We start from the raw sequence: 16,839 nt of genomic DNA on the forward strand, positions 1-16,839 counted from the left end.
CCATAACAGACAATATGTCATTATTATACCCATAACAGACAGCATGTCATTATTATACCCATAACAGACAATATGTCATTATTATACCCATAACAGACAGCATGTCATTATTATACCCATAACAGACAGTATGTCATTATTATACCCATAATAGACAATATGTCATTATTATACCCATAACAGACAGCATGCCATTATTATACCCATAACAGACAGTATGTCATTATTATACCCATAATAGACAATATGTCATTATTATACCCATAACAGACAGCATGCCATTATTATACCCATAACAGACAGTATGTCATTATTATACCCATAACAGACAGCATGTCATTATTATACCCATAACAGACAGCATGCCATTATTATACCCATAACAGACAGTATGTCATTATTATACCCATAACAGACAGCATGTCATTATTATACCCATAACACAGTATGTCATTATTATAGTGTATTCAATTATTATAGTGTATTCAACAGTACAGATGTTTGAGAGAGAGAACCAGGTCAACCAACTGAATAGTAGAAATGTCCATGTGATGGATACTTAGGAAGGTTGAATGGGTCCTCTGGCTACCATGACTGTTATGCCAGTGTGCTGGCTCTTTGGTGTGGTGGTCAGAGCTCACACTGACCTCCTGGCAGACCAGGGTTTGAGTCCCAGGTGGGGTGACTACCTGCAGCCTATGTTACCAATGTTACATTAACATTCCCACAAATGATCATAGCACTGGTTATGAACACTGATACCAAACAGGTTGTGAGATATTAAACATCATGTTTGTAATTCCAAAAACCTGCTTCACACACATCAATGAGATGCCATTTACAGGTACCATACAGAGAGCAAATAATGTGTGAATGTCTGAAGAACTCTTATTGACATTAAAAACACATTTTAATGGAACTACCAGGAGTGTGTAGGACACTGAAAGTTTGATCAGAAACGGTGAAAATACCACGTCCCCCTGCAACGTGTATAAGCCAAATTCACAGGGTCACTGTGATGTGCAGGTAAACTTGTGTTTCTGCAATAGTGGAAATGTGGTCATAAATCAGACAAACAAAGCGTGTTGTTTAATTATATACAGAGATTTTTAAAGTGATGGAGAATATATTAAAATTTAGTAGAATTAATTAAAACCATTTCATGGCATTACAGCTAAACCCTCTGTGCTCTGTTTTACGTATCAATAACTGGCATCATCTCCACAGAGCTCTGATCAGTGAGCTGCTACCTTTTCAGACTTTGTCCAAAATGTCCAAAATGTCCAAAGTGCATGTACAGTGCAAGCATTAGCATTAGCAATGTTACAACATTGCCTTCATATTCCCACATCTCTTCATACTTATACATACTCATACATATTTAATGCTTACATACTTAATGCATGCATACGTAATGCTTACATACTTAATGCATACATACTTAATGCTTACATGAGTCCTCTGTTATTCAGTGAACTTTGTGTGTGTGTGTCTATGTGCGTGTGTGTGTGTGTCTATGTGTGTGTGTGTGTGTGTGTGTGTGTGTGTGTGTGTGTGTGTGTGTGTGTCTATGTGTGTGTGTGTGTGTGTGTGTGTGTGTGTGTGTGTGCGTGTGTGCGTGTGTGCGTGTGCGTGTGTGCGTGTGCGTGTGCGTGCGTGTGCGTGTGTGTGTGCGTGTGCGTGTGCGTGTGCGTGTGCGTGTGTGTGTGTGTGGGTGTCTATGTGTGTGTGTGTGTGGGTGTGTGTCTATGTGTGTCTGTGTGTGTGCGTATTTGTGTGCGCGTGCGTGCATTTTACGGCATGGTTCATTTGCAGATAGCAATGTAACCATGAGCTAATACAGCATTAACACAGTCTCTCCTTCACCTTAGTAAGGTCTTGAGGATTTCCTCTTGTAGTAGATGAATCCAGCGGCTGATAGGATGATCCCCAACACCAACCCTGAAGCTCCAATAGCAACCTTGTTCCTCTCAGACTCAGGAAGAGACGGGTCTGTGGAGTGGGAGAGTTTAAGGTTAAAGATCATATGCAGTAGGTACATTACACAGCATGGGCAGCTCATGCTGAGGGCTGAGTCATACCAGGTATGTCCAATATCATATTCCCTGCATGATTCCTTTATAAGGAACACCTACTATCCCTGGAGGGACTCTTCATCTGTGACAAAACTGCCATAGTGTGGCAGTACTGGCAGGGTCAAGCACTGTCTGTGGGATGGAAAGGCAGTCCGCTATGAATCACTGTGTAACTACGATGGTATGTAACTCTGGGTGGATTATGGAAACCACTGTCCAGGTGTAGAAATGAAGCACCAAGCAATGCAGTCTGAATTTACACACAAACCTTCTTTGTGAAGGAATGGGTCATTCTAAAGAGATCACTGAATTTGAGAGTGGAACTGTAATAGGATGCCACAATTACAAAAAGACAGTTAATAAAATTTCTTCCCTCCTAAATACACCATGATCAAATGTGAGTGGAAGAAGTTTAGGAACCACAGCACCTCAGCCATGAAGTGACAGACCATGTAATGTTACAGAGTAGCGTCATCGAGTGCTGAGCTGCATAGTGCAAAAAACACTCTGCTGACTCAATAACTGCAGAGTTCCAAACCTCCTCTGGAAATAACATCAGCAAGCACGATGACGAATGTTAGATGGAGAACGTTACCTGCGTGACTGTGTTGTGCCAACTGTAAGGTTTGGTGGAGGAGGGATAATATTATGGGGTTGTTTTTCAGGTTTGGCCTGGATCCTTCAGTTCCAGTGAAGGGAACTCTTAATGCTCCAGGAAACCAAGATATTTTGAACAATTGTATGCGTCCAACTTTGTGGGAACAGTTTGTGGAAAGCAGTTTGTGGAAATCAGTCCCAATGCACAAAGCAAGGTCCATAAAGGCATGGTTGGGTGAGTTTGGTGTGAAAGAACTTGACTGGCCCACACAGAGACCTGACCTCAACCCCATCAAACACCTTTGGGATGAACTACCTATCCAGGCCAGACATCAGTGTCTGACCTCAAAAATGCTCTTCTGGATGAATGAGAAAAAACTTCCACGGACACACTCCATCTTGTAGAAAGCCTTCATAAAAGAGTGGAAGCTGTTATAACTACAAAGGCATATTAATTCCTGTGGATTTAGAATGGGAGGTCAAACACATGCTTGAAGATGTAGTGTAGTGAGGCTGTGGTGCAGCTACTTCACTAGTAATCAGGAGGTTGCCAGTAAAGTCCCACTACTGCCAAATTGCCACTGTTGGGCCCCTGAGCAAGGCCCTTAACCCTCAAATTGTGGTAATTCATAATTGGATAAAAGCGTCAGGTAGGTGTCCTAATGCTTTTATACATGTAGATTGTAAATGCATTTTAAAATATGGTTTATGGCAAATTCAGTATAAATTATTTATATGCTTTTACATATAAAACATATACAGACATCTGTTGCCTTTTTAAGAACAGGTCATTACTGAAAATGGCCACAGGAAACAAGGCACAACTGTACAGAGAACAAGATAGTAAAAGATCAGTTTATATTTTGGTACATAGACCTGACTGAAAAAGGACTGGTGTCCTAAAGGTACAGCTACTGAATATGTGCACCTTAGAAACTCGATAGATGTACCTCATAAACTGGCAAGTCAATGTAAATTATTGCATTTTAGTCTAATATGATATAATAATTCTCACCCCAGTCGTACACCATGGGTTTCTGGAAGCTGGCGTGCTCCACCACACAGGAGATCTTCTCCCCAGATTTGGGTGTGTACTCCAGGTGGGAGTGGATCTGGTAGTACCAGTCTCCATCAGCCAGCTCCTCAGTGGAGCAGAGGTAACTGGTTTACCATCTCTGCTCCAGGACACTTTGATGGTATTGGGGTAGAAGTTGTACACACTGCACATCAGCATAGCTGGATGATTGCCACTGGCCTGCTTCACGGACATCACTTTGACCCTTGGTTCAACTGCAGAATTAAACACATATGCATACACACAGCATCTATCTTAATATTAATTATTAAATCTTTAGGACTTCTATAGGATAAGGGGATAAAAAAATAACATCATTTGCAGATAAATGTCTGATTGTGTCTGAATATACAGAATGTTGCAGTGTGTGACTTGTTTCTTTTACTCAGTAGGCTCACCTGTCTTATCCATTATACGTGGGTAGCAGATTTCAGCATTGTACTTACAGAAGGCATCTAAATTAGTTCGCTCTTCTTGTAAATGTGCTGTATTATTGTTCCATCTCTCTGCATTATAAATACCAAACTTGGTGTATCCCACATACTTGCCCACTGTGCTGTTGAACCGTATCCACTCTATCTTGTTGAAAATGTATGAATCTATTAACACCATGTCATTTAAATCCCTGGAGCTGTAGAGACACTGGCTTCTCCTCTCATAGTAATATCCACCTGATAATGAACAAATGTGTAGTCACCATAACAGTACGCACATTAGGGTTTTGGGTTTGTTTTTTAAATTATAACACTGAATTATAAATTTGACAACCTCTTTTGACTACCAAAATCTATATTTGACTACCTCTTATGAAGCAGTTTTTAGTTAATAAAAAAGTTTCTTTTTAAAATGACAACTTGGCACCACTGCCAAGTTGCCACTGTTGGGCCCCTGAGCAATGCTAAAATAAATAAATATGTGTTTAACCATTTTTAAACAGAGACAAAGGAAGTCTGATTAATGTCTATTGGTGGTATGTTCTATTGGTAAGGTCTAATGTGTTCTAGACAGAATAGACTACAAAGAGCAGCAAAGCAATACTTTGCAGTGTTAACAGGGAACAGGGGGCTATAAATGCACAGGAGCAGACGCAGGTAAGTACAATCAGCTGGAGACAATTAGCATAATGGATGGGATAACAGGTAAGGGGGAGTAAACCAAGGCAGGGCTAAGAAGGAAACAGGTGCACATGGCCGGGCTGACAGAAAAATGAACAGCACCAGGAGAGGGGGCACAGGGTGAAATCGCGACTAAACAGAGAGGGCACACACCAGACATTTGAACTGACAAGAAGAGAAAAAACTAAATCCTGACCAAAACAAACGGAACGGACAGGAGAAACTAGGGACAAACCGGACAAGGAGAAAAATGGAGAGACAGGACAGACCAAGAGAAACACGTTACAGGATGTCACACATTCATGAGCCAGGAAATGGTAGGGGCAGGGACAAACATGAGATGGAAGAACTTAAGATGCGCGGACACAGACGACCACAAGGATATGAACCAAAGCGACCACACACATGGTGCGTCCGGGGACATAAGGAGGGGAATGCTTCCCAGGCAAATATCCAGGGCGGAACAGGCCAGGCTGATGCATGGGCACTGACTGGGTGGTCTGACAGGGAGACGAGAATGAACCAGGTGACCTTGAAGAAGAAGGTCAGCTCCAAGGTCCAGACTGGATCAGCCCATATGGAGGCCCAGACTTTAGCATCAATGCAGGAACAGGTCAGGGAGCAAACCGCGAAGCAGGCTGGGGCTCAAACGCTGAGGTTCAAACGCTGGCACAGACCTAGGAGTCGACTTGGGACTGGAGCACTTTTGGATACCGGAATGGACGTAGACATAGATGGCAAGAACGCAGGAACAGACATGGATGTGTTTTCTGAAAAAGGGGCAGGCAGGGGATACGCAGGGATAGGTGTCGTCGTGATTGGAAGATCAGGACCAACAGAATGTAGGACAGGAACCTCAAGACCTGGCTCTAACAGAGAGTCTAACCCATAGACAGAAGCAGGTAATACTGGTGGCTTGGGATTAGGAGTGAATCGGGTGGCTGAACTGAACCGGGGTGAGGGCTTGGGACAGGATGTCGGCAGTAGACATGGATAAGGGGACTGACTGATTTACTGGCATAGCAGAAGTAGCGCTATCAGAGCTGCTGGGATGTGGTGGAGTGTATGTAGATGACAATATTTATGCTGCATTTTCATCTTGTGATTGCTTGGATTTGTGTGTATGACTTTGGATTCTCCACTTGATTTATGGTTCGCTTTGGCCCTTATTGGTTTGGTTGCTGGACAATATGTGTCTCATGTACCTCGTGTGTGTTGTTCTGCATATACTTACACACTGGTGGTAGGGAGTGGCTGCTGTTTGTTTGGGTGTGTGTTTATCTCTGTTTATACCAGTGTAGATGTTTCTGATTGTTAGTTTAAGTCAGTTGTCTTTTTGTTTCTAGTGTGGTTTTGTTTGTTGTGTTGGACTGGGTCACTCCTGAAACTATTGCACCAGTTTCTTGTAACTGAACACCACAACTTGTAAATACACTTGATCTTTGCCAACAACCTGTTTATCTGGTTTGCATTCCATTATTCATTATTACCACTGTTGCACTCCCAGCCTAGACAGGGTCGTATCAGTGTCTAGGTTTGGCAAATGGTGACTATTTATAGACGCTCTAATGAATCTATAAGGCACCCAAGCTCCAGGTGTGGGTTATCAGTGGGCGGAGCCAGGGGCGGAGCCTGGGGAGCAGGAAACAAACTCTGGAGTGGGAAACTCTGGAGCAAAATCTCCCGTGAGAGATACTCACTAAATGTGACAGTGGACAGGACAGACTTACAAAATATCAAAATAAAGAATAAAAACAATCAAATAAAATGTAGCTGTGTTCATTTATTCACTGCCTACACCCTTTATCGATTGTTCAGTAAATAAAAACATGTACATTAGAGTGATAATTATAGGACACTATTTTCACTATTTTACTTTATTTGGTCTTAACCCTTAAAGCGGTTCCTTTTACTATAAAAACACTCCTGAAGTTATATCCAGAGTGGGTGTTACTTTAATCAAATCTTAGAAACACTAAAAACCTTTCAAAATACTCGAAACATTTCAATAATGAAATAATATACTGAGTATAACATAACGTTACAGCTCATTTTCACAACGTCAACTACAGAACACAACAGTTACTGTATATCAGTGTTGTATATCAGTATTGTATATATCTGTGTTGTATTGTATATCAGTATTGTGCTATATATCAGTATTGTACTATATATGAGTGTTGTACCATATATGAGTGTTGTACTGTATATCAGTATTGTGCTATATATCAGTGTTGTACCGTATATCAGTATTGTATATATCAGTGTTGTATATATCTGTGTTGTACCATATATCAGTGTTGTATATATCAGTGTTGTATATATCAGTGTTGTACCATATATCAGTATTGTATATATCTGTGTTTGCTGATGTGATGGCTGAAATCAATCAACCAACAATGTTAGACTTTTTTTAAAAATCTCTAGAAATATATGTATGTATGTATGTATATGTATGTGTGTGTGTGTGTGTGTGTGTGTGTGTGTGTGTGTGTGTGTGTGTGTGTGTGTGTGTGTGTGTGTGTGTGTGCACAGTCTTTAACTAATACTAGTACTGTTTTCACACCAGGGTTTTCTGTTTTATACTACACTTGGCTATATTGTTATATTGTGAGGACATTTTCAATACCCACCAGTATTTAGGTTCACTGGTTGTTTATAGGACAGAGGACTTTGAAATATTTAAACTCCATATCTAGATTGCTTAAAAATACAATTGAAAATAGATTAATACAAACATGTCTATATTCATTACAAATGTTAAACATGATAAACACTTAAGAAAATGTTAATACAATAAACGCTACATCAGGATCATCACCTGTTCATCCCTAATTATCAAAGGGAACAATATAATGTGTATATAATGTGCTGTGATCTGAAAATCTCAAGTGAAGAGTAATATAATGTGTGTCGTTTGGCAAGATGCTATACTCATTTTTTCCAGGATAATTTCTGGGAAAACCTGGACATTTAGACATCGCCTGCATCAAGTGTGATGTGTCTGCATGACCACTAGATGGCAGAGCAGAACTTTATATCACACGTGTGATTTAAGAGTGAGTAAAGTCTGACTTCATTTTTATGATCCCTTTCCTGTGTTTATGATGATTGTTCATTGTTTTAAGTGATTAATTTTAGTAATTTAAAATGTAAGCATTAAGTATGTAAGCATTAAGTATGTATGCATTAAGTATGTATGCATACAGTATGTAAGCATTAAGTATGTAAGCATTAAGTATGTAAGCATTAAGTATATATGCATTAATTATGTAAGCATTAAGTATGTAAGCATTAAGTATGTATGCATTAATTATGTAAGCATTAATTATGTATGCATTAAGTATGTAAGCATTACGTATGCATGCATTAAGTATCTAAGCATTAAATATGTATGAGTATGTATAAGTATGAAGAGATGTGGGAATATGAAGGTAATGTTGTAACATTGCTAATGCTAATGCTTGCACTGTACATGCACTTTGGACATTTTGGGCATTTTGGACATTTTGGACAAAGTCTGAAAAGGTAGCAGCTCACTGATCAGAGCTCTGTGGAGATGATGCCAGTTATTGATACGTAAAACAGAGCACAGAGGGTTTAGCTGTAATGCCATGAAATGGTTTTAATTAATTCTACTAAATTTTAATATATTCTGCATCATTTTAAAAATCTCTGTACATAATTAAACAACACACTTTGTTTGTCTGATTTATGACCACATTTCCACTATTGCAGAAACACAAGTTTACCTGCACATCACAGTGACCCTGTGAATTTGGCTTATACACGTTGCAGGGGGACGTGGTATTTTCACCGTTTCTGATCAAACTTTTGAGTGTCCTACACACTCCTTTGCAGAAGAGAATTTCCTGGAGTGCAGATTTTGCACATTTGGTCCACAGTACGAGGTTACTGAGCAAATTGGAGCAGATTTTAATAAGAGCAATGTTAGTCAAACTAGTCATGTTAGTCACTACTGTATTTCTATCCAACTCACTCCATGAATACTTTATATTAAACTATTCCCTTCTGAATACCATTTTTACTTTATTTAACATGTCTGTTAATGTTTACCTGATGTAAATCTATACGCTATTTTTCATATTTATAATATCTATAATTCTAGAATAGTTTTGTTTATTGGTGAACAGAAGGAACACAGACGAAGAATGTCATTGTACCCTGTAACTGTTCTATTGTGTATGTGACAATAACAACTGAATATGGAAAAACCTGGTTTAAACTCAATACACAATCTGCATACAACTGCAATATGCAACAATTAAGATTTTCTTGATTAAAAGAACATACAGCATCAGTTGTGTAGAATCTAAGTAATGCTGCTGTATTTGGGGTTTTGAACTTTGTGATCTAGTGAATCTGGCTGCATTTGGGAAACTCTGGATGTGGTAAAATATGTGTGTAATACTATCAGTGTTCTGCTGTCTTGGGAATCAGAAGCTTCTCACCACTTCCCAATACTATAAACGGTCATCACTCTGTCATCTAACGTGATGCTTTCAGGTAAACAGTGAAGTCTTTTGTAGAGCTGAGATTCAAAGTCTGTGGTCTGGCATTACTGTGTCACCTCCATTAGGTACACAGTTCACCACATTTCAGGGTTTAGTGGTACTCTCCCACCCTGCTGCCTTGTTTTCCTTCAGGGAAATTCCAGAATGATGGCCTGACAAATAAGCATATGGTAGCATCATGCTTGAAGGCATAACTGGAGATAAGTGACTCGTTGTAGAGGAACATTCGAAAGCTGTTTGTTAACACAAACCTGTAAAACATATATTTTTGGAGGTGGTCTAGTCTTACAGTGTTTCTCAGATGCTGCTGCACTGCCACTCCAACCCAACCTTTCTAGTTATACAGTATTTTTCTTGTTTATTTTTTTTGCAGTTTTGGACCTAATATGTTGTCAATAAAGGGTTTGAATGAACTTGACTTGAAATGAAGGCTTAATTGTACAAAGAGATCCAAACACTAGGCCTGGCGAACTGTCAGTCTGCATTTGGGGGCGTATTGGCTAGTTAGTTGCTTAAATCTAGGTCTTGAGGCTCAGTTGTGGTTAAGTTATGGCCGTATTTTGTGGACGTAATATAAGCTGTGGTTGAGTTTTTCCGTTTGTTTGGAACCATTAGGAAACCCATACAAAAATTTGATCTCACATATCAGAAAAAAAAGTTCATGTTGTTAGCAAATTGTCTTTGCATTGACGCAGCTAGCCAACAAAAATGGTTCCCTCGTTCACTCACTCAGTTTCTTATACAGAAAAATCGCTTTATTTCGCTTAATAGTAAATTGTCCAGAGAAAGGCGATGCTCTTCCGGACAGTCACACAGTGTAGCTTCACACCAGACGCGATATGTCGGCAAGTTAGAAATGTCCTTATTTGATTTTCTTTTTAAATCTCATGAGAGCTCATGTTTTGCTCCAGCCTTACACAGCAGTAGACTCCGGCCCGGTTCTGGCTTAGACGTGGCACTGCCGGGTAAGCTTTGCCAGTGTCGGCTGGGTTTCAGAAAGCTTGGGTCGTTGGGCTGGACTCCGGCGAGTCTGGTGAGCCAAAGCAGCGAGGTAAACAAGGGGAACGTGTTCTGGTGGACTGAAACAAGTCCTGTTCGAGGGTCATATTACACTTTATTCCGTTTCTTCCTCCTACACGAACACACCTGCAGTCATTCCCCTTATTTATCTTCACCACTTTAGGTACGGTGGCTGCTCCACTTTTCCATAGTAATATAGGCTAATTTAACCGTTTTAGTTAAGCCTTCAATTGTCAGTCTTAAACATGACTTAACAAATTTGTCTAGTTAATCGTGCTAAAGTGCCCTTTTCCAACTTAAGCACCGTTAGCATATTTTCAGCCAGCCAGCTAGCTAGCGTTATGTTGGCATATAACGTTACACGTCAACGATTTGCCAGGTTTAGTAAATGTTTTAGCTGGATCTCCTGCCACAATACACGTCTGAAAATGTTAAAGTGTGATTTTAACAGACGCAATAAACGTGCCCGCGAAAACGCCTGGCTTGTCCTGTCAGGCAGCGCCTCAGCTCTGTTAGCTAACCTGGCTAACGCTAGCCAGGCTGCTAACATTAAAGCAACTTTTGAAGTCTGGTTCATACCGAGCATCGGGTGAGAAAGAGAAACCGAGATCACGACTCTAACAGTCCGACCCTTTAACCTAAAAATCGTTCGCTCAATTTCACTAAAGTGCTTCTTTAAATGGTGAAATGGTTCTTCAGATTGACGGATAATTTATATGGTTCATATAGCACCTTGAACGACAATTTTTTAAAAGAGTTGAGAAGAGAGAAGGATGTAGGATGTGTGTAGTATGAGGGGCTAAGGACAGATTTACAGTAAATTAATTTAATGTTTTTACGCAGAACTGATATCTGTTGGCTGCATGGACTGCTTAATGGTTAGGTTTATTTATAACGTTCAACTGCTGTGAAATCTTCCCCCCCGTACTTAAAAATCCATAAAATGAGTTCATATTTGGTGTGTGCATAGCTTGACGCAGAGGTGAGGTATGTTGGCTGTATGGACTACTTATTGGACATGGACAATTGAATGTGAATATGATATGAATGAGATCAACCTCTGAGTGGGATATACTGGCTTGTTGACATTTGCAGTATGTGTTGGAAACAGCAAGATGGCTGCTATAATTATTGGCCAGTAGGTGTCTCTTTACTTCAGTAGAAAAATAAGAAACCCTCTTTAGGGATGTCAATTTATTAGATTGGGGAAAGATGTATTAAATTGAAGGAATGGCTTGTTAAACCTTCAGTTCAGTTTCGATTCAGAGTTATTTTGTATAGCGCGTTTTACAAAAGATGTCACAATGCAGCTTTACAGAAAATCTGGGACCAAGTCTCCATTAGCAAGCCAAAAGCAATATTTCCAGCTAGGCTGAAAACCTATCTGCACAGTCAGGCATTTTATTAAGTACTTCCCATCTCAGGTAAAGGTGTTGATCTGGGGGTCTGTGGGCACTGGGAGTTCTGTTAAACTGGGATGGTATGATGCTGTCACTTCACCTCTCTTTTGTCACTCAGGTTTGTTGATTGAGGGCGTACTGATGTTCCAGGGTGCCCTCATGCCTGTGGATCCTTCTGGCCCATGGTTGTAAATGTACCTGCGTTTGAAGACCCAATCTCTTGGGATGGTTTTTATGGCTATAGTGTTAAAGAGCAAGACTTGCACACACAACCGTGCTATTGTGCCCAGAGGCTTGTGTTTAATTACCACATATCTGGGGCTCAATGTTTGCTCAGGTATGTTCACTGCTTTGTGTTAGTCTTGTTCCATTATCTGGCATCTGAACTGCCTTTGTGATTTGTTTTTCTAATTTGCAACAACATAACACATTATCCTCATTGTCCATTTAGTACTTTGTACTTGACTGTGGGACGTTACAAAACTGCTTGAGTGGTTCCAGCCTAATGCGGACGGGACCTATAACCAGTTCAGACAGAAGACGTCTACAGCTGCACCGTACAGCACAAGGAACTGCAGAACCCTGACACCAAAATACAGGGTGAGATGTCATATTTAGGTAAATTTGTTAATCCCCAATGGAAAACTATATTAACCAGCAACTTTTGTTTGACTTATTATGCTCATGTTGGCGGTCTAACATGCTTCTGTTTTCCAAAAACATGATTTATCTCATACTGCTTGTCTCTCTTCACCCTCTGTCCTGTTTGAACGTCTGCCTGTAAACCCACAGCACACCCCCTCTCTATGAGCCTGGTCCGCTCTAATTGGTCACCTCGCCCCCCTTTTCTGATTGGTTAATCGCAAGCATGGCTCCACCCCCACATATCACGCCCCTGTCTCACAGTCTGCAGACTGGTGGAGTGAACTTGTCAGGCTTATCAATGATGTTTTATCACCTGACGTTTGTGATATGCAGGATCAAACATATATCTCTGGGTGGATGCCTAAATGCTCTGTGGTTTTAATTTACTTTACATACAAGCAGAGATAGCCGGCTAGTATAGTTAGCCAGCTTACGTTATCTTACCACCCCTGAAGTGGAAAAATATCTTAGTCATTTCACAAGAACTGTTAAAATCATTTTTTTTGAGAAATTAAATGTGTGTGTGTGTGTGTGTGTGTGTGGGTGGGTGGGTGGGTGGGTGGACGTCTCTGTGCCCAGTCGGTCTGGCTGCAGGACTGCTGGGAGTGGCTACTGGAACCTTCTTCCTCATCAAAGGAAACCAGTGCAACTGACACCACTGATGTACTGGAGAAGCAGAAACTCTGAACAGAAAGTGTAGGTAGGTCCTGAACTGCAGCTAATAAATATTTATCATGAAAGAGAAGAGTACAACACTGATATATAGCACAATACTGATATGTAGTACAACACAGATATATACAATACTGATATACAGTACAACACTCATATATGGTACAACACTGATATACAACACAGATATATACAATACTGATATACAGCACTGATATATGGTACAACACTGATATATACAACACTGATATATACAACACTGATATACGGTACAACACATATATACAACACTGATATATACAACACTGATATACGGTACAACACTGATATATACAACACTGATATATACAACACTGATATACAATATAACACAGATATATACAATACTGATATACAGCACTGATATATGGTACAACACTGATATATACAACACTGATATATAGTATAATACTGATATATAGTACAACACTGATATACTCACATGGATTATGTACATATTTCTTATTTAATGAAGACTCAGTTAAGGATATAGATAATAATAGCATGAGGTACATATGTTTAGGACACTTGTATGATACCCCAACACACATAAAAAGTATAAAGATGTAGGATCCATATTTTTGGATTTACTTCTTCACATTTGTGATGCATTCTCTCTTGTGGCCCCTTAGTTACGATCCTACACTGACACTTCTGATACAGTGTGAGCTCTTCATTGTTCACTGTGTTATCCCTTGAAGTTGTAATATCCTTCAGTGCTGAAAAAAACACTTTTTTGAAGTGTGGGGTGGAGTTGGGCTTCATTTCCAAAGCTCTTGAGCACTGTTAATCAGATTCAGTCATCTGATTTTCAGTCATTTGTTTTCCACGGACGAGTGAGAAATACTTTCAAATACTTGAGCTGCCATTTCAGATATCCTGGCATAGTTGTCTCTGTCTTTAATCCCCTTTCATCTTCTTTACATTTTACCCAGAAAACTGTAAGGAAGACACAGAGCCCTACTCCGATTAAAATGACCATCATGAGATTCTTAGATTTATTTAAATACAGCATTCATTACACACACACACACGCGCGTCTTTACTGTTATTGTGCCAGCTTCTAACAACCCTTGGTGTATAACTGGGGTGAGAATGATGGCATGAGATTAGATTAGATTACATAAACTAAGATGAAGTAATTTACGATGAATTGCCAGATTAAAAGATGTATCCATTCAGTGCCTGTACCCATAAGATACCAATCCTTTTGCAGTCAAATCTATTAATCTGCTTAAAAGTTAACTAATGGTAACTTGTCTTGTTCTCTGCATAATTGTGGCATGTTTTGAATTGAGTATGTAACATCTGAATCTTCTTTGTATTAATAACATAATGCAGCGAGCAGGGCTCGGGTGAAGGGGGCAGGGCTCGGGTGAAGGGGGCAGGGCTCGGGTGAAGGGGGCAGGGCTCGGGTGAAGGGGGCAGGGCTCGGGTGAAGGGGGCAGGGCTCGGGTGAAGGGGGCAGGGCTCGGGTGAAGGGGGCAGGGCTCGGGTGAAGGGGGCAGGGCTCGGGTGAAGGGGGCAGGGCTCGGGTGAAGGGGGCAGGTTGAGTGTAAATTGTAATCTACCACTTCAGGCTCCACTATTGTACTTTGAAAGCAGTTGACTGACACCTGATACCTGCATATCTCTCACTGCTGTGATATAACCAGGAAATAAAAACATGAAAAAAAACCTTAAAGCTTGAAAAATGTAAATCTAAAGCTTGAAATGACCTTAAAATACTTAAAATACTGCCTCATAGAAGTCTGTAACTCTAAAACCTACTGTTTAAGGGAATGTATTTCACCAGCACATATATTCATACAACTGATTTTGAACATTTTTAAGTACATCATAAATCAACGTTTAAAAATGTTTGTTTATGCTGGCAGAAAGTCAGCCTTTTGTCCTGACATTCATCTGAGACTGAACACTGGTAGCTTTGAAAAGGGGATCCTGTCTCGGTCATAATGTAGCAGGGTCTTTTACCTTGGCCTCTGCATTCATTAAACTACATGTTTAGATCGTCAGCCACCTAAAGCAGCTAAAGAGTTACATGTGTTGAGACAGGGTTGGTGTTCCTTTTAAAGATTTTTTTAGTGATGCAGTATTCTTAAAGATTCTCTTTCCAAACATATACTGTACTGAATACAGATGCTTCATTTTTGTATTCTGTTACAACCCAGAATTTAATTACCTTAAAATGTTTTAAAACATTCAACCAGTGGGGCACAGAGACTTTTAGAGGTTATTGTGTAAACAGAATTCAACAGTCGCACAGCTGTGGGGAGGGGTGAATGCGAGCTTGTAGTTTATGGCTTGATCCCATCATGACATGCCATCGTTTGTGTGTGGTATGCAGTCATATGAGGGTTCCTTATTCTTTCAGTATCACACGGAAGACTTTTATAATCAGAACCAGTTTGGTTTGCCAAGTGTGTTATACACATGAGGAATTTGTCTGTGTGTACCAAACAGTGTGTACCAAACAGACACACACTAGAACATTAACAGGAGAGTGCACAAAGTAGAGAGTTAAATAAAAGGAATATTTTAAAATAAAAGTAAATCAGAATAGAAGTTTAAAAATAAATATTTAATATGAGTAAGGTTCAAATATATGAGTATTAGTATCTGTATACATATGATACGCTATGATGTGATGTATGCAGTATTGTATGAAATGGGCATTTGTGCATATATCGTTCTAGCTGTCTATAATTTTATCTTTACGTCTAAAGTCTACAGACATCCTTACAGATTTCTATAGCTGCACCTGGAAATCTGTTGTCCACCTCTGCTAGTTCCAGCTGGGTACACAACTGAAAAACTTTAACCTGCAGTGACATACTTAACCCAACGTTAGTTAATGAATGAATTAGTTAATAATGGCTAAAACACTTGAGTTTTTTCATAGACATATAATTAAAAACACTTAATATTTAACAGTAAAATATTTAGATAGATGTCTGTTCTTGGATTGCCATGGGATTGGCCATCAGAGTAGGTCTGCACCTCATACGCTCACTTCTGACATCTGGAGGCCATGAACACATCACATGTTATACATGGTACAATAATACAGCTGCTATACATTTCTGTTGCTATGAAACCATGTCCTTCTGGGAAAGAAAGAGCAGAATATGAAGAGTAGAGGTTTATTTCACTACAGAACTGGAGAACTGCTGGGAAATGCTCAATGAGGCTAAACATGAATCAAGTAAAGCGTGAAATGTCACTTTTCCACCACTAGATGGCATCCTTTGATATAATCATAGTGAAATATGATCATTAAGCATGCAGTAATGACAGAGATTACTGATAGAAATAGAAATACTTTTATGAGGCTCATATTTTAGTCAATCCCACTCCAGTATCAGCGTTCCCCACCTGTCACTGTCAGATCTAACAGGCAGAAATGCAGTGACGTACATCAGTGAGCATCTTCCCCACACGTAACACAGCAGAGCGCGAGATGGAGACACATCCTGAAGTCAGGCTGCAGCGTGCTGTCTGAGTCTCAGCAGAAACCATGGCAACAGGAGAAACCAAAACACATGTTTATTAAAGGAATAAGATGCTAATGTCTCTAATTATCAGTGAAAGTCTGTAAGATCAGTTAACACAATAATGGAATAATCAATGAATATGTTCGTGTAATAATTAATGATGTGTTTCTAA

General features: G+C 39.8%; 1 pseudogene across 1 annotated transcript; it reads right to left on the bottom strand.

The window, feature by feature from the left end:
- Positions 1–1,839: 1,839 nt before the first annotated feature.
- LOC113591562 (H-2 class II histocompatibility antigen, E-S beta chain-like) lies at positions 1,840–4,461 on the bottom strand (annotated as a pseudogene). The gene is made up of 3 exons (XR_014118786.1): positions 4,146–4,461; positions 3,688–3,962; positions 1,840–1,992 (listed from the first exon to the last, which is right to left on the bottom strand). The product of XR_014118786.1 is annotated as an H-2 class II histocompatibility antigen, E-S beta chain-like (transcript).
- Positions 4,462–16,839: the final 12,378 nt, after the last annotated feature.

The sequence above is a fragment of the Electrophorus electricus genome, chromosome 20 (genome assembly GCF_041902795.1).
Source record: "Electrophorus electricus isolate QZ-2024a chromosome 20, ASM4190279v1, whole genome shotgun sequence".
Lineage (NCBI taxonomy): Eukaryota > Metazoa > Chordata > Actinopteri > Gymnotiformes > Gymnotidae > Electrophorus > Electrophorus electricus.